Below are 22700 nucleotides of genomic sequence, written 5' to 3'. Positions count from 1 at the left end.
ATTTGAGGGATTGTGATACTGTGAAATTAGGAGCATGAGAGAAACTTCTAACAACTGTGAGTGGTAATCCAAGTACAGCAGTGAGGAAAGGATACTGATGCAGTTAGTCAGAAAATTTCTGATTTTTTTCTAATAGGCAAGCTGACTGAAGCTAAACTTTTTCAGATAGATTACTACTGTCTAAATTCTACTAACATTAAGGTGCTCCTCCAGCTTATAGGAGTCTCTTCTTCCAACCTGAAGAAAACACAGCTTAAAAATATTGCCCTTGCACACTGTGGGTTTAATGTCTTCCAGACTAAGCTATTGCTGGAGGAATCGATAAGCAGGGGCACCAGAGGTGGTGCAAGCTTCTTCTCTGTTACATTAGTAGCTCATTCAAATTCCTAGAATAATTATTCCTGGTGCAAAGTTGAAAGGCACGAACAGCATGTGAAACAAAATGTGGTAAGCCAGAACTTTTAGTTGTGAATCTTTATTGTGAAGAGTCTGGGGGAGGAGGTGAAAGAATTAAAATCTGAGAAATATCAGAGTCAGATATTTCAAAGCTATATAATTAATGACAAAAGCATTTGTAGTCCATCTATACAAAACTGTAACACAACCCAGAGTCCTAAATGTGAAAGCTCTGTCAGGTTACTCCCCCAAATCAGACTTTAACCATGTAAAGATTAATTTGTGAATTACACAGCATAGGAAATGAAGCCAGAGTATGTGCTTGTCTTCTTCTTTGGAAATCAGAGACACCGGCAGTCCTACAACATACATTAGGTATGAAGAAACTTTTTTTTAAGAATTTTCCTACCACTAGTACAGCACAGGACGTGCAACATACTGTGCCATCCTGCTCAGCAAGTGTGAGGAGAGGTGATCTCCAATACTCTGCATGGCTCACAGGAGAAACCAAGGGCTCTCCAGAGATTACAAAAATAAACCAACAATTAATTTTATTATAAACTTCCCTAGAACTGCACCAGGAGGAATAAAACTCCTGTCAGGTTCTTATTCTTACAAAAGACAAAGTAGAAGAAAAGGATAAAGGAAAGAAAACAGAAAAATACGATTACCACACCATGGATCCACTAATGTCTTCTTGGTCAGCAAGTGGAAATAGTTTTCTTCCTATTGTAGCTCCTTCCACTTGCATTTCCTTGTGATTAGTGAGTCCAATAGAATCCACAGTAGGGAAACAGCACCCAACTGCATGAGGGCTGCATTTATGTAGTGTCAGGGGTCTCTTTGAACCCTCACACAGGTAAAACTCATCCGCAATCTTCCCAGAGGTGAGATTCACCCGCCGGGGATCTGGTGAGTCCCAGACCCAGACCCAGTTAACGCTGTGCCCTGATGGGTGCCGCGGTGTCTGTGCCGCTGGCTCCGGACAGTTGATCTTCATGGCCTCAGGGCAGACGCGCAGGAAACCATCCCCCGACTTCCTGGAGCGCGATCTGTGTTGTGGCCGCGGCCGTTTGCCCAAGCGATAACGACCTCTCAGTGCCTTCGTCTTTTAAGTTGCTTTGAGACAAACACAAAAGGGGTCTCTTGACCATCATACATATTTCACATAGAGTCACAAAATATAGGCACTATGTAACAGCACAGTGGACCCATTGAGAAAGCCCTTATTAGCTTCTGGTTCTCTATGAAAACAACTAAAAATTCTAATAAAAATCTGACAAAAAGTAGGATACTTTTCATTACAATACATTCATGATTCAAAGAAGACTAGCTGGTCTATTAAACACTCACTGTACCAGTTGTCAAGACATGTTGACACAACAGTTAACAAACTATTTTTTATAATAGTTGTTCTTTAACAGCTTTGGAGGGCACTGGTGTTTTGTTTTGATTTGCTTTTTAATCTGAAAGGAGAGAATCAGAATCTAATAATTTTCCTTCATTTCAGCCATTCTCTGTTCTTAATTTCTAACTCATTGATATTTTTGTTGTTTCTTTGAAGTATTTTTATATTTTACAGTTCTCCAAGTACAATATAAAACCAATCATGCTTTGTTGTTACAGTGATTAATCTTTTAGCCAGAATTAGTGCATCTCACCCAAATACCATTCATGCAAGTCTAAAATACTTCAGCTCATCACAGGGAAACTGATGATGAGCGGAAAGTAGTGATGTTACTATTATCTGTAGGCTTTGTTGAAGCCAACTAAAAGTCATTTATGCTTTTAAGATACTGAGCATTACTGTTCTAAGCTTTCTGAATCAGTCAGAACTGCTTTTCAGGCCATCACTGTATCTCTCAACTTTGTTCCCACCTCTTCCCAACCTCTTTAAGAAGCAGAACTTCAAGCAAGGCAACAGAATGGTCACAATGCTTAGAACTAGCCATTTGTTTTTCCTCATGTAGATGCAGTTAGAAGGCTTTTCTCCATATATACATTATATACATTATTTGAATTCATGGCAGTTTCTTCTTTCAGCTTATTTTATCGTATTTCACTTTATTTTTGATTACTTTAAAAATGTGGTAATATTAGACCTCACTTGCTGTTGTAATATTAGAAATATCCTTGCTATTCATTCTGGGTTTTACATAATTTTACAGGTATGATGAACAGGACAATTTTCAGTACAGACCATCACTAATGCTTCTTCCTGTTGCAAAAGTTGTCTATTCTTTCCCTTTGTTCATGCAAATAGAGTAACTAATCTGTTAGAAGGCAATAAATTTTACATCTAATAAATCTTACAACAATTTAATTCCCTAAAGTGCCTTGGGACAGTAACTTTCAAAGTCAAAAGCTTTTTGACAGTCTAAGCTCATTCTGTTAATAATATCAAGCTTATCTGAATGTCTGTGGATTCCTTTAGAGCACTCTGAAAGATTATGAAAACGTAACTTCTTGATATAAAAACTAATGTTGATTCTTCCCATAAATTCTATTTCTCCATTTATATACAAATTATTTTTTGTATTACACTTTAAAACAATTGTCCTTGTTCTCCCTTCCAGTCTGTTCCTCACATCCACGCTGAAGCTTTTTTAAAAAATCATTTCCTTACTTGCCTCCTCCCTATCACTTGAAAATTAGGCCAATTTAGATGATAGTCAACTTACCAATTAAAAGTTTGGTAATTCCATATTTGATTTCTTTTAGAACTTTTGATTCAAATAATTTAGTTCTATGCTTTTACTGATTTGTTCTGAAAGTATACTATTAACATGTCAGTGTGTGGTATTTTCGTAGACTCTCGCCTATAAAGACAGAATGTGAAATAAGAATCTCCCTGAACTGCTTTGCTATGAATGCTAATACAAATAATTCATTTAGCTTTTCTATTGTTTTATCTTTCCTTTAGTGTTCCATTTTTGAGATTATCATCTATCACCCCTGTCAACTCTCTGGAATTTTTTTTTTTATTTCTGATGTGCTATTAGAAGTTTTTAATACTAGTTTTAATGCCTATGGCAAGTTGCTCATGAAATCTTTTTTGTACTGTCTTATAGCTTTACATTTTCCTTCCCAGGTTTTATGTCCTACTTATGAAAAACTTTCTGCTTATTATAATCTCCTTTGTTAAGTATGAAACTACTTCAATTTTTTCTTTCATTCTTTATTGTTGCCTTTTAAAGTCATTATCTTTTGCACAATTATTTTGAACCACTCTAGCCTGTCTCTTGCAATTGTTTTATTTTATAAACTTATTTTAATGAGATTCTAATGTTCTCCCTATCTGTGGTAGCTGAATGCATTGTGAAGAGAATCCTGTTGCTATGCTTAAAGATTTTCTGAGGAAAAATGCTTAAATGCTCAGCAAGCAATAAATAGTACTATACTTCAAGAAAATTGTTGCAAATCTAAAACAGCGTGGATAACAACGTACTGTGAACTGAGCATGTCTGAAATGAGCAGCTTTTGAAAGGGGTCATTAAATAATTCTGAACAGTAATACCTAAAAACACAGAGGGGATGTTGGGGGGGGAAATACTTAGAAATTAATAATGGCAAAAAAAACCCAATTCTTGGAGTGTGGCAGATAATGGTTTACACTTGTTACAAACCACACATATTAGCTATGCTTACAGGGAAGCAGAAACACCTTGGCTGCTGGCATTCCCATTGTACATTAGAAATATGAACTGCAGCAGCTGATATTTACATTTCAGTATTTTCTCTCTCAGCATTGCTGGTTAGAGAAAACTGTTAGTCCACATTATTCTTTTCTGAATTTAGGAAATTTAGGTTAAGAGCTGATTTAAAGAAATTCAGCTGTCTAAAATTATTTAAGCATTTAAATTTGAGAAAGGTGTCTAGAACAAATGAGACAGACTTTGCACAGACTCCTTATCTAACACATTTTCCCTACTAGCAATCATGTAAATTGATCTGGTTTTCTGTGGGTGGCTGTCCAAAGGAGATCACAAGTGTTTCTGATAACACTGCAGGATCTTACAAGAAAATTCATAGGAATTCAGAGAGGATGTAGCACATCCTGAAGACAGGTAAATGCACTATGAAACTGTAATTCCTATTTCTCCATGTTAAGAATATGTTTCATGTGAAATGTTTCACTAATGTCAAAAAGATAAATCATGATACTGTGGACTTGATGCCTAGACTAAATGTAAAGTTTAGTAACAGCTTTTGCCTTTTTTCAGCTCACTGAAATATTTCTTGATAAATTTTACTTAGGAATAGACTTGAACTAGAAATTATATGCTAAAACCTGATTCAGGAGCTTGTCCCAAAACTAATAAAATTATATTTTCATTGTCTTTCTTAATAATTTCAAAGATAAGCTTCTGTGTTACAGAGTCCCACTATTTTTGCTTCAGATAGGATATATTTTTTTACAGATTTGCATTGCCTTGTGTTCCCACTGAGTTTGGGACTGGGAATATCAGTTATTTCAGAAAATCAGAATAGGGCTTGCTTCTTTTAGATAATTTGAACCCAATAAGTTTCTAAAATAAAATTAGATCAGCTAAAGAATGTGCCATTTGGAAGATATGTCCAGATTTCCAAAAAGGTTAAATGACTCTGTAATTCAATGGAAGATGTATTTAACCTTGTTTTTAGCTAAGTATAAGTGGGCTTACAAATGGCCATGAGTCTAATCATGCCCACAAGATTAGAGCTAAGTATTTTTTTCTCAACACTGTTTACTGAATAAATTGACCTTTCTTAAGGTTTCTTCATCCTTGTATACAAAAGTTGTCTGAAAGAATAAATGAATCTGTCCAGCTGGACCAGCATGGCAATACACATAATCATTAAAGAAGAGATATTGTCACCAGATCTCATACTAAGTTTGTGATACTGCATATCAAGATACTCTCAATTTTAAGCTGAAGCACCTGCGAAATTACAGATCATGGTGTTGTAAGACACTCTTCAGCAAGAGAACTGACAGACATTTCTTCTCCTCCTTTCATCTCCGGCATTGTTTTCTGTCTCAGTGGCACAATTTACTGTCCCTTAACTGTCAGCAAACAAGTTAATAGCATCATAAAGTAGATTACTAAAATAATGTAGGAAAAAGCTAATTTTTTTTACAAGTATGTTTACCATTAACCTGAGTAGATTTGGTGATTTGGTTAACAGTGGTCCATAGAAATGCATAAGACCACTGAAGAGTTAACTTGGTAAAGGAGAACTGAAATTGTCTTCTCTAAGAAAGAATTTGTCAGGCTGTTTTCATTGTCATCTCACTCCTTTTCCCACTCCTGTAGTGGTCCAGCATTTTTGCTCTTTCTTAAAAAAGATGTATTCTGGGAGACACCACCAGCTTGTCTGACAGGTTCAGTTATGTCCTGCAGTATGTCTCTATGCAGCGCTTGAAGCAAATCTTAAATATTTTAGTGCCTATAGTCAGTGAAATGAGAAAAAGAGAAATGTGCAGATCATCTGTGCCCTTTCTGTGACCATCTGACATGTCCCCCATAACTGGCAGGTAGCATGTACAGGCTTGTGCTGCAGTGTCGACTATGGCACTCCCAGGATTTCCAGTGTAAGCTGTTTGGTGAAGTGTGACATGTACTGATGTGAGATCCAAAAACAAAAGGCACAATTTTCCTTCCAACAGCAAATTGAGACACTGATAACACTTTAGTGTCAAAGCTGGGGGTTCTGTTGTGCAGTCAACTGAAACCGACCCCTGGCATCTTCACAAAAAAGCCACTATTAGTAGCCCCCCTACCAAAACCCAGCTACATCCTCCCACTACAGGCACTCAATATGTTAAGGACTATAAATTTACGGTTGGTAACATCAGAAAATGTTCTGCGCCAACAGTTTTAATTTTTAGCTGACTACCAAGAAGTAATAGACAAAGAATTAGGTGTTTGAATCCTTAAATATCCAGTATATATAGGAAGATATTTTATCATTACACTTTTTTCACCTTTAAAGTAAAATTGATCCAACTTGAGCAATTAAAATTTCAGGCACCTAATATCAGCTACTCAGCTCCCCAGGTGATACATCCAAACCTAAGAGAGACATTTGAGAATATTTACTGACTTTACCAATCCAAGAATCCTACCAAAGATTAGCTGCCTTAGCATGCGTTTATTATTATGACAAATAATTTTGTCCCTCTTTTCCTTATGCTAAAATACATTTAGTAAATTAAACTCTGTCCTCATTTAAAAGTTCTTTTTTCCTATCCTCTCAGAATAATACAATGTATTTGAGAGACCATTAATATTACTTTGTGCTCTGATCACTGTTGGCAATTCACTAATAACTCTAGGAATTTATGTGGAGGACCATTTGATAGGTGTGCAATAAACGCATTACTGACTATACTGACACTCCCTCCCTTTATTACAAATGTGTTATCTGAACAGATTATCTGCATGTGCTCTTGATTGTGACTTTTATTGGTATGCTTCTTTAGGAGTCTCTTTTAAAAATGTCATCATTGTGGCTTTTCTCTGGGCTTCGCAGCTGTCAGTGAAACCACCGAACTGAAATTACATTACTGTTTTTCAAATATAAATCTCTAATAATTTTTACTATGTTGTTGTTTTTTTTTCCCTAGTAGCTGCAAGGTGCCAAATAACTGAAGCTCTTGCCAATTTTTTTTTTTCAAAACAGTGTACTTCCTTCAGTTTCATTACTAATTCTTCTGGGTATTTCATATCTTTTATTCATCACAAATAACTTTCTCACATTTAAAACTTTGTAATTGGTCTCAAAGTAATATACGCAGGTAGGTTTGAAAATTAGCACTGAAACACAGAGAAAGCAATATATTTAAAAACTAATGAATATCTGTCATCTGCCTTCTCATCAGTGTTTGTTCTAATTCTTTGCAAATTATTATGTACTTTGTTTATGACATATAAAACAATGCAGAGATTAAAGCTTGACATTCAAGTCAACCTGCAGAGACGTATCATGTTAAGCAACCCTTCTGAAAAAAGAATAATTTTTAAGGAAAATAATTAATAGTGCACATAAGACCTGACGTCTGAATCAAAATGCATTCACATTCTGTTTTCCTGTAAAGAAAAGCCTCTAAAGGAAATCTCTTTAATTTTTTCATTCCATCATCCAAAAAATTTTGTATAGTTTGCCACATCTGGGAAGTATTTATCAAAATTATTTTCAAAGATCAGAAGGAATAGAAGCTCCATAAACAATTTATTTCATTATTTACCAGTCTTCACATTTAGATTTTTCATCCCTGCATGCCTACATTAATTTCTGTATTTCCAGTTGAAGCTCATTTTAATGAACCACCTTATGCAAGCAGTTTAAAATAAGTACTGTACTCTGACTTAATACATAATATAGTTTTTAACTTAATGGCTTCCGGGAATGTCATTATTTTCCTGATGCCACTGAGGTTTGTACGTAGTCAAAAGGATAGCATAAAAGCTTTTCGGTAGTTTGACTAAACAGAGCACACTCCTGTCATTCTCCTTCTTAATGTAACTTGCCATTCTTCCATATTTGATATTTTTAATACAGTAGGAACAATAAAAATATTTGCATTAAATATCTACCATAGATACTCAACAAAATCCTTCCTTTCTTCATAGCTCAAAGAATGGTTTCTTTAGCTTTTTTACCTTGACAGAAATATACTAAACATTTTACCAGCTTTATTTTTGTTAACATTTGGCACTGCTAAGTTAGTACAGTAGAGAAAAGAAAAAACACGTGAAGAAATGAGAAGGAAGTGAATAAACCAATTAAATTATTCTCTTGTCAATGCTAGGCAATGAAAATAAGAAGTGACAGTCACAGGCCAATATTCCAGCTGCCATACGTGATTTCTTGCAAGCAAGATGTAATTTTAAATCCCATCAAAGTTTCCCCCACCCCATTTGTTTTAAATACTTCTTACCTAAAGGCTGCATCAGAAAACCTTTTTCTATCCAGCTTGATTTTTTTCCCTTTTTTAACCTGTTTCATACAATATAAAACCAAGATTTTCTAATATTTTTGCATGAGAATTAGCCTAATTATTAAGATACATATTCAAGTTCTTGTGCCGAAATTCATCAGACCAAAGTTTACATACGAGATTACTGGTGACTTCACATTTCTTACTTTCTTTAATAAGAAGTTTCCCTCAGTAGCAAACCATGACATTTTCACTGAAAGGATCACTGAAATATAATTAATAGAATTAATATTAAGAATAAAATTATTCTTCAAAAGCTTTTTTACTCTGATGTAAGATTTTATTTGGTGGGATTTTTTTTCAGTTGGTTGTTTGGTATTTTTGTCTCTAAAATAATTTGTGACAATTTTTAATTAATGAATATTCAGTTGTTTATCTTCACATCAGTTTTCAGAAGCTGCTAAAGAAAACCACATAGGCTGCAACACAGTGAGGTACTTAATTTGGAATCTAAGTACTTATTGGAAAAAAGTCTCGCTACGTCTTGTAATGCATGTTTAAAGCTGAGAATAACCTACGAGATTTTTTCTCTAAGAAAATTATTAGTCGTGCTTATCTGTCAGTTTGAAAGTGGCAAAATAGATCAGACAAACTCCAAGGCGTTATGAGGAGATACCTGTATCTTACCATGATCTTGCAAGAGAGCTTCTGGGACAATCATCAACACTTTTACCACAGTAAGAAGAATTAATTCTAGGTCTATTCTAGAACTTGAAAAGGCCTTCCAAGTCATCTATGCAATCTTTTATTTTGCAAAATTGGTTATATAGTAAGTCTAAAAAAAAGCTTATTCATCCTTTTTCCCTCCCTCTCACATTCATGATTAAGTTCTGAAGAAAATTTGTCACCTCCAAAGAAACATGTCAGAGGGTTTCACTTATTTCAGCTGAAGCTAAATCTCTTCTTAAGAAGAAGAGGTTAACACTATCTGTCTGCCAGACCCCCATATTCAGCTGTCTCATGCCTCCTTCTCAACAGGAGTAGATGAAAAAAGCTCAAGGAGTGACATAAAGACAGTTGCCATCACAGGTAAGACAAACTTCACTGGAAAAAAATTGTTTCTCAGTGCCCAACTCTACTTGGCAATAAATTAAACTAAGACAAAAAGCTAAAACATCTTCCTGCCACCCCCATCACTTCTTCCCAGGTTCAGCCTCACTCCTTCAGTCCAGAGTCCTGAAGGCTTCCCTTCCACCCCAGGCTTCCCAAGCAGCAGAAGGAGGATGTGGAATGGCAGGTTATGGTCAGTTTGTAACAGTTCCTCTCTGCCACTCCTTCTTACTCAGGCTTTTGCCCTCCTCCAGTGCGGGACCTATAGCACAGACTGCAGTCCTTCAGTATAAGCTTGCTCCAGCGTGAGTCCTCTGTATGTAACGCAGTTCCTTTCAGATGAAGTCTGCTCCAGAGTGGACCTTTCTCAGCCTGCCGTGTGGATGTTTGTACCTGTGTGGTCCCTTCTATGCACTGCAGGGAAATACCTGCTCATCTTTCATCCTCTCTGTAAGCTGCAGGGGAACATCTATTCCAGTGCCAGGAGCACCTACTGCCCCTCCTTTTCTCACCTTGGCTGTTTCTCATATTTCTTTTCCCCCTCGCTCCTCACACTTCCAGGCAGCATTTTTCCTTTTCTTGAGCACATTACCGCAGAAGTGCCATTATCTTAGCTGAGGGGCTCATCCATGCTCTGCAGTGGGTCTGATGGAGCTGTCTGTAATCAGATGTGTCCAGTATGGGGCAGCCCTAGCCTTTCCTCACTGAGGCCACCCTTGCAGATCTCTCCAGGACTAAAACCTTGTCCCAGTAAATACATAAAAATATTGTCAAATTATTTTATATCACACAAGAAAATACTCTCAATAATTGCAGACCTATAGTAGAAAAGTATTCAGTGCTAGCTTCCAGAAGAGTCTGTTGTCTTCTACTGAAAAGAAATAAGTCGTACAGGTGCAGGTGGTACACACCATTCAACACAGGTATAGAAGAAACTCAAGCTTTGAATTTGTAAAATTAATAGGTTATTAACAACTTGAAATAATAATGCTAAATATTTTTTCTTATTCATTGGTAAAACCAAAATTGCATGAATTGTTTTTTAAAGCACACCTGAAGAATGCAGATATACTTATGAAAACAGAATTTCACATGATATGGCATCATTAATAATCTCCTAGTAAAGGCACACAGAAATTGCATAGTCTGAAAAATGTGTAGCTTCTAATTAATATTACTGCTGAGATAGCTAGGTAAATAAGACCATACAAATAATTGAAATTACCATATATAATTTTGTTGTCATACTTCCTGTACTCTCTTCACCTGCATCAGCTAAAGGTCACAGAATCTTAGTAACACTACATTTTTCTTTATAAATGTAAAATCTTTATTTGAACATAAGTAACAACTCCCTGATATTTAACCTCTAATTCTTTGATCTTTTCAGACCTTACATTCAGGTCACCTAACAAATACACTAGACATTTCTGCTGTATTGCTGAGCAAAGCATACTTTCTGACATATCTAACTTGCCTTTCAAGTTTGACTATTACTGGTCTGGATCTAATAACAGTGCTACACATTGACTTGTTGCCCTTCCTTAATATTAGATCTGGCAGCCCTATTTATTGCAAAATATAATTTCTCAAGAGAGGAAACAACACAAGTGTTTAAGACCTGCAGCCCAAATTTCATCACTGTTAGGTAAATGCTTTACCTTCTAGAGAAGAAAATCGTTGTAATTGGTTTTCTTTCTGAAGTAACAAATAATGTAATTGTACTAATTGAAGTAGAATAGGATGGACTGCAAAGTCCCTATTCCAATATATTTTATTTTTACGGATTTTTATGGGAATTACAAATTCTGTCAGATAAAGGACTGAATTAAGCATCTAGGGTGTTCTCCAAATTTAAGGGCAGGGTCAAATCTGCCTCATATATTACTACTGGGGAGCTTATCTTCATTAAAGTGGCCAATACATCCAAGTTCTCAATAAAATACCTAATACATTCAAAAGCAGATAAGGGTGGGTTTTTTTTATTTTTTATTTGTATTATTCTATATGAACATTCAATCCACCTGTATATATCTAAATGTATCTAAAATAAGGAACCTTGGAGACTTTAAGGTCTGTTTTTACAATACGGAGAATTTAACCACCTCAGAAAATCATTATGCTCTATGCCAAATATTTAGCAGATAATTACCTCTGCTGGGAAAACCAATCATAGCTTAATTACAAAACTGAAATAGACCATTCTTTTGTTAGCTTTTGCAGGAAAGGTTTGCTGACTTGAAACGCAGATAGCATTGTGAATCTGACTATCGATCAACAAGGAAGGAAACTCTGTATAAAGTTGTTACAGACACAATTTTGTGCACCTAGCATTGGCTTCATTTTGAATATAAGTTCCTAATCTGACATCTTTGTATTCCAGAAGGTATTTTCAAGTAAGTCATAGAAGACAGAATCAGGAGATAAGATTAAATAACTAGATTTACACAAATGAAAATATGTTCCTACTTGTTTACTCATATTTTCAGCATCCCTAAAAAATTATCTACAGATCTTGGGCAGCTAAATTAGTAAATGCCTTTTGATAAAAGGTACACTGCCACCAGAGTTTAAATGACCTGCCCTCATTCTCCAGAGCTGTCAGGCAGGTGGTTTATCACAAATGTGAAATTTCACCAAAGGGGGACAAGGAAGCAAGCAAGAAAAAAGCTAAGGATTTCTTTTCTGTCCTACAAGATACTGCTGAACAAGCAAATAAACATATTGAATATTTTGAAACAAAATGCAATGGCCATATTTGTTACTGCAAATGTTGAGGGGTTTTGCTGTTGGTTTTGTTTCTTTTTTATTTTGGCTATAAAGACTGTAGGTAAAACTATTCATAAATAGTAGAAAGGATCTAGTATATTTTTAGATACATATAATTCTAGTTAGGAAACAATATGAGAGACATGGAAAACTACAAGTAACAGGAATGCACTGAACCACAAATACATATATGTATATATATGTATATTTTGGCTATAAAGACTGTAGGTAAAACTATTCATAAATAGTAGAAAGGATCTAGTATATTTTTAGATACATATAATTCTAGTTAGGAAACAATATGAGAGACATGGAACACTACAAGTAACAGGAATGCACTGAACCACAAATACATATATGTATATATATGTATATATGTATATGTTCACTTTCTGTCACTTGAGGAAGCATCTAATGTCATATGACTCAGGTTGTTTGTAGAAGTCTCACAGATGACAGTTTAAAGTGGGTTATTAATGAGTCACTGAGTAAACCAGACTGTTGCTGCTCATGCTTTAAATTGCAGGAATGCTGCACTTGTACATGTATTCAGTACCAGCTGAAAGGACCTACCCATATCCTTTAGTAACTCACTTGTAGTTGCTTAGCTAGAAAGACACATTGCTTAGTTACCTAGTAAGTTAGTTGATATAACACAAACCTACAGGTTTGAGTTAACAGGCTTTTAATATAGTTTATCTAAATTTTGACTAATCTATGAAAAGGCCGCAGATATTTTAAAATCAATGTGCAGTAGAACTGAGGCAATGTTATCCCCTTTCTGCAGGTTTCTTGATTGATTAGAAGCTCTGTTCTATATAAATAAATTAAACACCTAAAGGAAGTGAACTGGAAGATGTAAGACAACTAAGTTTAAACTTGTGATGCTATCAACTCAAACTCTGCTGTCACTTCGACTAAGAGATGGAAAAGGTTCAGATGTGTTATGAGAATCTTGCTTTTAGAGTATTTAGGGTCTTCTATTAAATGCAAGCTATGTTCTCAGCGCAGAAACCAGGTGTAGCACTGCCTTAGCCACTGCCTATGCCTTATAATTACATGTTTCAGGCTGTGCTCATGGTTGTTCTTGCTCTCTTTCCACTGAATTTTCAATCTCTTTTTATATTCAGTAACACAGACTGAACATGAAACACTGTTTTTGCCAGCATGAGCTGCTTTGCTAAGAGTGAAAAAGAGTATGAATCCACTCTGACACGAATAAATTGAATCCAGTTTTCCCACTACCTGGATCAGGGCTTTAATTACTAGATTATTAAGCATATATGCTAATGTCCTTTATAAGAAAGTCCAGAGAATTCATTGTGTCTCCAAAAGCCAAACAAATATAGGAAAAGGGTACTGATATTTCATTGTCTGTGTGAGTGCTGTGAGGACTCAGTGCCACGCACTGGTAAGCCCTGCATGTGTTTGAATGAAACTTGGTGCCAGCTACTGAAGTCAGATCAGGTGTGTGGGTGCCCCAAAGTGGGATCACAGGTCACAGCCTGTGTGCCTGGTCCCAGCTGCTGGGTAGGTGTGAGTAGCGTGAGTACCTATATCTTCTCCAAACCCAGTGTGCTTGGGGTGTGCCTGTGTATTCATCAACAAACTTCAAGCTGGACTTGCCAGCAAGTAGGGGAGCTGAGCCACCTAGGAGTGACAGGAATGGGGATTACTGACAGGAACTGGGTCAGTTCATAATGTTTTTGCTCTGCTGCTCCTATCTGCTCATGCTCTTCCCTGGCTTCAGCCTGGGGTCCCTTCCAGAGGATACAGCCCTTCACAAGCTGTGCTCCGATGTGGGCCTTTCCCACAGGCAGTCTTCAAGAACTGCTCTAGTGTGGATCCTTTCTATAGAGTATAGTTCTCCAGGGCAGGCTGCTCCAGGATGGGTTACACAGAGACCACACTTCTTGCCAAGAGACTGCTCTGGCATGGGCTCTCCATGGGCTACAGCTTCATTCAGGGCACTTCTGCCTGCCTGCTTGTGGGAACCTCCACATGCTGAAGAATGGATATTTGTTCTGCTGTGGTCTTCCACGGGTTAAAGAGAGACTACGTGCTTCATGATGGTCTTCTGCATGGGCTGCAGCAGAATCTCTGCTCCAGTACCTAGAGCACGTCCTCCCCCTCCTTCTCTCACCTGCGTGTTTGCAGGTCTGTTTATCACACATTTTTCTAACTACTGTCACACAACTGCTCCACAGTGTTTTTCACTCTTTCTTAAATATGCTGTCATAGAGGTACCACCATAGTGGCTGATGGGCTCAACTATGCCCTGTAGTGGGTCCCTTTTGGAGCCAGCTGGAACTAGGTCTGTCTAGCACGGGACAGCCCCTGGTTTCTTCTCAAAGAGGCCATCCTTGCAGTCCCTGCATTGCCAGCAGCTCAACACATATACCAGATATAGTACCTATCTGGTTTTATCAGGCGTTTAATACAGACCTCAGAAACTCATGGAATTCACCATTAAGTATATGGCCTTTGTGCTAAAGCAACTATCTCAGTCAAAAAATCAGCTCTGGATTTAAACTTCAAGTAATGGAAAAACTAGCATTCTTTTTTTTTCTGTAGTTTCTAAGAATCCATATCAAGCAGTGTTCTTGTTGGATAGAAGAGTAAGACATACTCTCCAAAAAAGAGACATCATCATTCAAGTAAATCCACGTGAATCTTTAAGTGCTAATATCCGTCTGTTGTTCTAGAAAATAAAAGAGATGTGTGGAGTTCTTTGGGGTTTTATTTGTTTGTTTGAGGGTGGTTTTTTTCTCATTTATATGACCATCTAAACCATATGAAACTCAGTTTAATTTTTTTGAATACAAATATTGAAACAAAAGTTTCTAAGATCATGGGCTTGAAAAGTAAGACTTCTAAGAGTGGCTTTTTCAAATAGATGACAAATTGAAATTTGATGTGTATACATTTTCCTATTTTTGTCTAGCACAAATTGGCTCATACAGAGAATACAGTACATTATGGTACTTTTTACTATTATTTAAATATTTCAAGTCATTCAAATTAGGCTGTATCCATTTCAAGTCAGTACAAACCTAAACTGCATTTCAGTATTGTAAAGCATGCCTCAGAAATGTTATGGTTCTTATCTGATATCCTGTTCTCTTTGAGGAGAAGGTTTACTGCCCAAGAACCTGGTGTTGGTATACACCGCGTATGGACTGCAAGAGGGCAAACATGGAAACTGGTCCTATAGCACTGGTTGATGTTGAAGGCTTATTAAACAAAATCTCCATGGGTATACTTTAAAAGAGATGGGGTTGGGGGAGAGAAAGAGAAGTCAGTTTCATGTTGAAATAGTTTGAAATGTTGTGTCAACTGGGAAAAAAATTATTTCATTACATGTTAAACTATTGCCAAATGAAATATTTATTTTACTTTAGGAATTTGTAAACTTTCAGAAACATAATTAAAAAAATAACCAAACCCAAGTAATTCTAGAATCTACACTTTCAGTTGAAAAATAGCTCTGATAGCTCTAAATTAGGTTGCCATTTTCTTTGCATGTGGTTTTCGGTTGTGAACACCTTTCTAAATTTTCAAATTGTACTATTAAATCCAAAATTTTTCACTACTGAAACAGAAAAAAAGAATAGAATTTTCATCCAATCAAAAAAGGTAGAAAACATTCTATAACATGCCTTTTGGTTCTTCCACAACATAACTGCAAGCATACCAAACACAGAATAGAAAAAAACAGAACGGCTGTTAATGTAGGCTATGATTCTTTGCTACAATCAAAATATCACTTTCATAAGCAATTGCTAGCCCTTTTCACAGAGGACTACTATTTTATAGAAGCAATTATAGATGCCAGGGAATTACTAGGACTGAAAAAAATACATATTCACACATAAACTCTAAAATACATATGATTACCAAAAACTACTGGTCAAAACTTGAGGTATCATTGCTGTGTGCTATATAGAGTCATTAAATTCTGACTGTGCAAAGATTTATACATATTTTTTTTAGATTAATTAGTTGCTCACTACATAAATAGAATAGCTTTTGATTTCATGAACAGGGAATTCAGAAAAGGGCTTTTATGATAAATACTTGTTTATTTTCAGAATAAATAGCTCTGATATGCAAATGTAATTCCAAAAAAGTAGAAAACAGCTACCTGCATAACAGTCCTGCATATTTATTAGAGGGTTTGTAAAGAATGTACCACAGCAAGATTTAGATCAGTAACATCACATGACAAGATTATATTTGTATAAAATAAAGTCTCTTTTTGCAATTTAAATTACCTTAACTGGAATTTTTAAATTGCTTGCACTTAGTTTTTCTTTGATATAATAATGAATAAAGATTCATCTATGCTAGATGCTTTTTGTTGACATTTTAGCTTCTAGTTCAAAAGGTCTGAAATACTTTTACTGAAAATGTTTTAAATAGGAGCTGCTAACCTATTTCTAGACATCAGCATGTCAATTGCATTTTCTTATTCAGTCTGCCTTGAGAAATGACAGTTCCAGAGAACTGCCTTTTTAAGTAACACTGCATGTCTCCTCACTGAAGATCAAGTCTGTATTGCACAGTGATAAACCTTTTTTCCAAACAGAGCCAAATAGGGATTTAACTTTGACAGAAAAATATGCTTGCATCTAATGTGAATATACAGCAATAAAATAGTTATATTTTCTGGAAGTTAAATTTCCTATTAGCTGGTTTATGTTTAGCTTCTTATGCATGGCTATGCATGCAGATAGCCATGAACTGTCTGACAATAAAAAGGTGTAATAATAAGCTGTTTGGGTTTTTTGTTTGAGTTGTTTTGTTTTGTGTTTTGTTTTGGGGGTTTTGTTGTTGTTGTTGTTGTTTTGGTTTGCTGTTTTTTGGTTGTTCGATTGTGGGGTTTTTTTGTTTTTATTTACTGGTGAATGTAATGATGTGTCTTTTATTAGTTTGCATTGTCTATTGCATTTTAATAGGAATTACAGGAATATTCGAGGAATATATCTAGGAATAGATATAAAATAAAATTTTGATCAGTGTAAGATTGAAAGATCAATATTAAAAGGAAAACTAACTTTTGGAAAACAAACATTTGCTTTGACTCTTACTACTATTGCTGTTTATTCCCTCAAGTTTAATTACAATTGAACTACTGGCATCTGACTCAGCTTATCATCTTTAGTATATTCATATGCTGACACATGAGTGAATTCGTTTATCTTGGAAGCATAGAAGCTAGGTATCTTGGCAGTGTTTATCAACACTTCACTCAAACATGAGTGAAAAAAAAACCCAACAGTGTTACTTTTTAATGTTTTGATCATTTCAGGCTCTTTGTTTAGATTCTTAAAGCTACTTTTAGTCTCTTAGGCTGCTGCTACCAACAACATCAATTCCAGTAATGTACTGACTAACAAAACCAAACACAATGCAAGCACAGAGAGAAGTCCGTGTAAGAATAACACTTAGGTTAAATTTACAAAAGCCAGGCAAACCACAGGAGTAAAGTATTTCAGTAGGAATTGAAATGTTGAAGTGCTTGTAGGCTAAGAGATGCTCTCCAGTAACTGTAATGACAATAATAAACAGGAAACACTTGAGATATACATTACTGGATTTTTCTTTTTTGGCTTTGATATTAATTCTTAAATAAATGACCATTCTGTTTTAAGTGCTAAAATAACTCCTCTGGTTGGAGTTATGCTGCTGTTAACTGTGTCTCAGGTTGACTTCCACTATGCCTGTTCAGTTCTTTGGTCTACAGATAACAGTATTCTTCTGTGTTTTAATTTCTGAATTTCTCAATGGGAGAAGAAAGACTATATTATCTAATTGTCCACTTATTCAGCAAATATGGGCCTGCCTGAAGGTAAATTGAATCAGGGCTTGGAAGAACAATGATAGTCACTCTTTTCTCCCACACTTCTTTGCTTTTCTGGTTGTGTTACTATAAAAGAGGTATAAACAGAATATATTTGTGCTCCTATTGTTCCATGTGATTAAACAATATTCAAGTCTTTGTGGTTAGCACTAACAATTACTGGTAAGAGTGATAATTGCTTTTATCTGGTACATGCCTGTAGAGCTTTTGCACATAAAGACTACATTGCCTTTTTGAGTTAGGAAAACTGAATCAGTCTGTGCTTGCAACTCCAAATCTACAATTCCTGTTAGCACTTTAATGCTTAAAGGTTCATTTGCTTAATTTTTTTTTTTCAAACGTTCTAACATTTTAGAAGATTTTTTTTAATATTTGTTCAGGTTTCAGATTGCATTCTTTTTTTTTTTTTTTTTAATTCCTTTATAATTTAGTATTTTTGGTGGTTTAAGCCCAGCCGGTAACAGAACCATGTAGCCTCTCGCTCACTCCCTCACTTTCTTCCCCCCTGCTCCCAGAGGGATGGGGAGGAGAATCATAAGAATGTAACTCCCACAGGTTTAGATAAGAACAGTCCAGTAACTAAGGTATAACACAAAACTACTACTGCTACTACAAACAATAATAATGATAAGGGAAATAACAAGGGGAGAGAATATAAAACTAAAAAGAGAAAAGGAAAAGAAAACAAACACAAGTGATGTACGATGCAATTGTTCATCACCTGCCAACTGATACCCAGCCCTACCTGAGCAGCGATCTGGGCTTTCCGGGTAGTTCTCCACAGTTTATATACTGGGAATGACGTGCTGTGGTATGGAATACTCCTTTGGCTAGTTTGGGTCAGTTGTCTTGTCTCTGCTTCCTCCTGGCTTCACATGCCCCTCCTCACTGGCAGAGCATGAGAGACTGAAATGTCTTTGATCGGTGTAAGCATTACTTAGCAACAACTAAAACATTGGTGTGTTATCAGCATTGTTCTCAAGCTAAAGTCAAAACCACAGTGCTGCACCAGCTACTGAGAAGGGGAAAAATGACTGCTACTGCTGAACCCAGGACACCTTTTTTTTTGTTTGTTTGGGGTTTTTTTGTTGTTTTACAGCTAATGGATGGGTATGAGAGCACAATGTGGTACAGAGCTGATCAAATGGACAAATCAGATAAAATCCTCCTCTGTCTCCTCTAGACATGTTTGATCTAGCCTTTAGGTTAGGGTTTAATTTGTTTCAATTATTGTTAAATTAAGAAACTTTTAATTGTGGTTTTACCTTTAATTCCTATCATCAAAATGAGATTTTTTTTTAATTAAAGATATGCTTGCTAGGTCACCCTATTAAAAGCATAATGCATGTTAATAGTTTGTTGATTAAACAGTACGATTTTTTTTTTTTTTTTATGTTGTAGTTAATTTCCATTGCAAGCCACACATTACAGCAAGCAGCAGAGTCAGGTAATAAAAAAGATATGAATTGGTCACAGTGATATTAATTATCATGAACTGGAACTATTCAATATAATGATTTGGGAATTCAATCAGGCGGATCTGAGGCATCCTTGGAATTGTGGTAAGTATATGCTTATGAAGCATCCAAAATCCTACAGTTAAGTAGTAACCATGTATTGCAAATGTTTTTCAGGCAAGACACTTCTTTTAAATAATTAGCATTTGGGAATCCACATGCTTGAGTGTCAGTTATGCCAGAAGTAACATCAACATTTATTTGAAAATATTTTTAGAACAAGTTCCAGGAAAGACTAATTCTTGTTTTAATTTATCCTGATTATAAAGAATTTGCATTACAATATTTTGCATGCATACAGTAGCTCATCTGTAGCTCATCTGGCAACACATTATAAATGATAACAATACAGACCACCAGTTAGTATTGCCTTCTGGAGTAAAAGGCAGAACATAGATGAGAACTAATTTGATTAGTTTTTTGGTACAATATTATAATTACCGTGAAATTTCCTCTTGCAATTCTTTTAAAGAGATCTAGAAATTTATATCTGTTATTGTGATAGATATTAGAAACAAGCACAAAAAGGATGGAATGGCTTGACACATTTTAAATTACTCTCTCTTACTTCACAGATTGCATTTTTCTCATATCTTTCACTTCATGTACTACTGTCTTCTTCTGAATTGTGTCATTCACTAGTTTTTATTTAACAGTTCTGCCGAGACAGCTTGAACCGTTAATTCCATTTTAACAATGATTCAAATAGTCAATTTTAATTAATGCAATCCCACCATTATTAGTAAATGTTATTATTAATAAAGCCTAAGAAATCCATTGAAAGTCTTTAATCTTATTTTAAAAGTAAGGATTCCAAAGTTCTTTTTTAATTACCAGCTGTTTGTTACTATATTTATATGTGGCCTGGACAGATTTTTATTCATAACAGACATACATGTGTCATAAAAGGGCTCAGACAGGATGATTTCACTGCTTTCTTTCACACATTCTGACACATACATGCATATTTTAGAAAATGAAATATCATGCTTTCTTGTCAGTGACAATTAGATTAGATACCTGCTAAAATTTTGTGCAAAGCAATTTAAAACCTAGGCTGACGTAGTGGCCAAGGAATACAGACCAATTTTTTATGCCAAGGGGATCTTCTTATTTACATCTGCATTTTACAGTGCTTAGAGTCTAGGCCAGCAGCTGGGCATTCATACGGGAAAAAAGAAGGTTCTTTTGGACATGCTCTTTTTCTATGCGAATTGTCGGTAAGGTGTTTAATGAGGACCGAGAAAGCTCAAGTCAGGTTTAGAGCCAACAATTCATTCTTCCACATAAGGAGAGTCTCTGATTTTTCATAGGACCAGATTTGTTCAGCTACAGTTGTGTAAATGCTTTGCCCAAGTTTCAGCCTTCAATTTCATCTTTTTAATTATCTAAGTTAGCTTTTTCTCACTACGGGTTTTGATGGCATTTTCATCTTGTCAGTCTGCTGAGACTGATTTCACTAGATACACAAAGAGCTATTCTTCTTAGTTTCCTAGATAAATAATAAATTGTATAATCAATTAAAATAAATTAAAACATTAAATACTGCAATCTGGACTGGAGTTAGAGACCTCCCAACCCTGAGGATATTTTTCTGGTGTATTTCCTAGTAAATATAATTTCTGTTTTTCACATTGTAACTTGCATCACTGTATCAAAATTGAATTAGATCTACGTATTGTATATTTATGGGTGCATCAAACAGTATAACCAGACAGTCAAAAGAGGTGATTACTGTATTCAGTGTTGGTGCAGTGAGTACTGCAGGCAGTTCTGGGCCCCACAATTTAAGAAAGATTTGAAAAGTCCTTGAATGCATCCAGAGGAGGGTAAGAAGACTGGTGGAAGGGCTGGAAAGCATGTCCTGTGAGGAGCACCTGAGAATTTTGGGCTTGTCTAGTTTGGAGAGGAGGAGGCTGAGGGATGACCTCACTGTTCAGTACAGCTTCCTGAGGAGAAGTGGAGAGGGAGATGCTGAGTTGAGTGCTGAGTGGCAGAACATGAGGGAATGGTTTAAAGCTGTGTTAGGGGAGACACAGACTGGACATTAGGAAGCATTTGTTTACCGAGAGGGTGGTCAGTCACTGGAACAGTCTTCCTAGAGAGGTGGTTGATGTCCCACACTTGTCACTATTTAAGAGGCATTTGGACAATGACCTTAATAAGTTTCTCACAGAAATCACTTCTGCAGCTCCTCAACCCCAATTCTGAAACCTCACCACGTAAACCCAGTGCAGAAATATAGCATCTGTATAAATCTAGACTTACAATGACAAGACTAAAAAGTTTTAGTCTTGTCATTGTGTTGTCACTGTGGTGTTACTTAACACAGTAATAAACTCCTTTGGCAAAACGTTGAATCACCATGTTCAAGATTAGCTGTGTTCTGCAAGCTTTAGTCACTGAAAAGGAATTAACAGAACAGCTAGAAATCTAGCTAGAGATAAAGGAAATTAATTAGTCTGTCTTCAGAAAGTGATTTTTTTAAATGTATTCCATTTTCACAGTGAATAATCTTGTAAAACATCTTTAATATAATTGAGTCCATTATTTAAGAAACAGATGCTTAAATTCCAGAGGACTTTAAACCATCTTGATCTGACTAGAATCAAATAGCTGAGGAATAAAAGTACTATGCAGTAGCAAATACAAATCTAGAGTAACCCAGGATGAAGAAATCACACATTAAATTATGATACCCTCCGAGGTCAGGGGAGCAGACAAAAAAAAATTTCAATTTTGGAAGGCTGTTTTTACTTTAATGTGGATTAGAATCATATTTTTGGCTATACTTATTTTTCAATCCTTGAAGTTAAATATATCATGCCACAATCAGATACGTTTGAGTGCTGAAGTCTACGTTTTTCAGAGGTATGATTCTCAATATAAACTTAGAATATCTGTCTTTAAGAAAAGCATCCTAGTTACTAAGGAAATCAAAACAAAACAAAACATGTCTTTTCCTTAGTGTCAAACTTTTGCTGTTTGCACTGTAAGTTCTTTAGCTTCAGTGAGATCTGGTCCATCGTGTTTAAAATATGCAATGTTTTCACAATTTGAACTACAACATATGCTCTCAGAATTACTGTTTGAAGAGGTAAATTGTAGTTAGTGGGCAAGC

The sequence above is a fragment of the Lathamus discolor genome, chromosome 4 (genome assembly GCF_037157495.1).
Source record: "Lathamus discolor isolate bLatDis1 chromosome 4, bLatDis1.hap1, whole genome shotgun sequence".
In the NCBI taxonomy this organism is placed as follows: domain Eukaryota; kingdom Metazoa; phylum Chordata; class Aves; order Psittaciformes; family Psittacidae; genus Lathamus; species Lathamus discolor.
The sequence above is the reverse complement of the archived record's forward strand: the minus strand, read 5'-3'. Positions refer to the sequence as shown.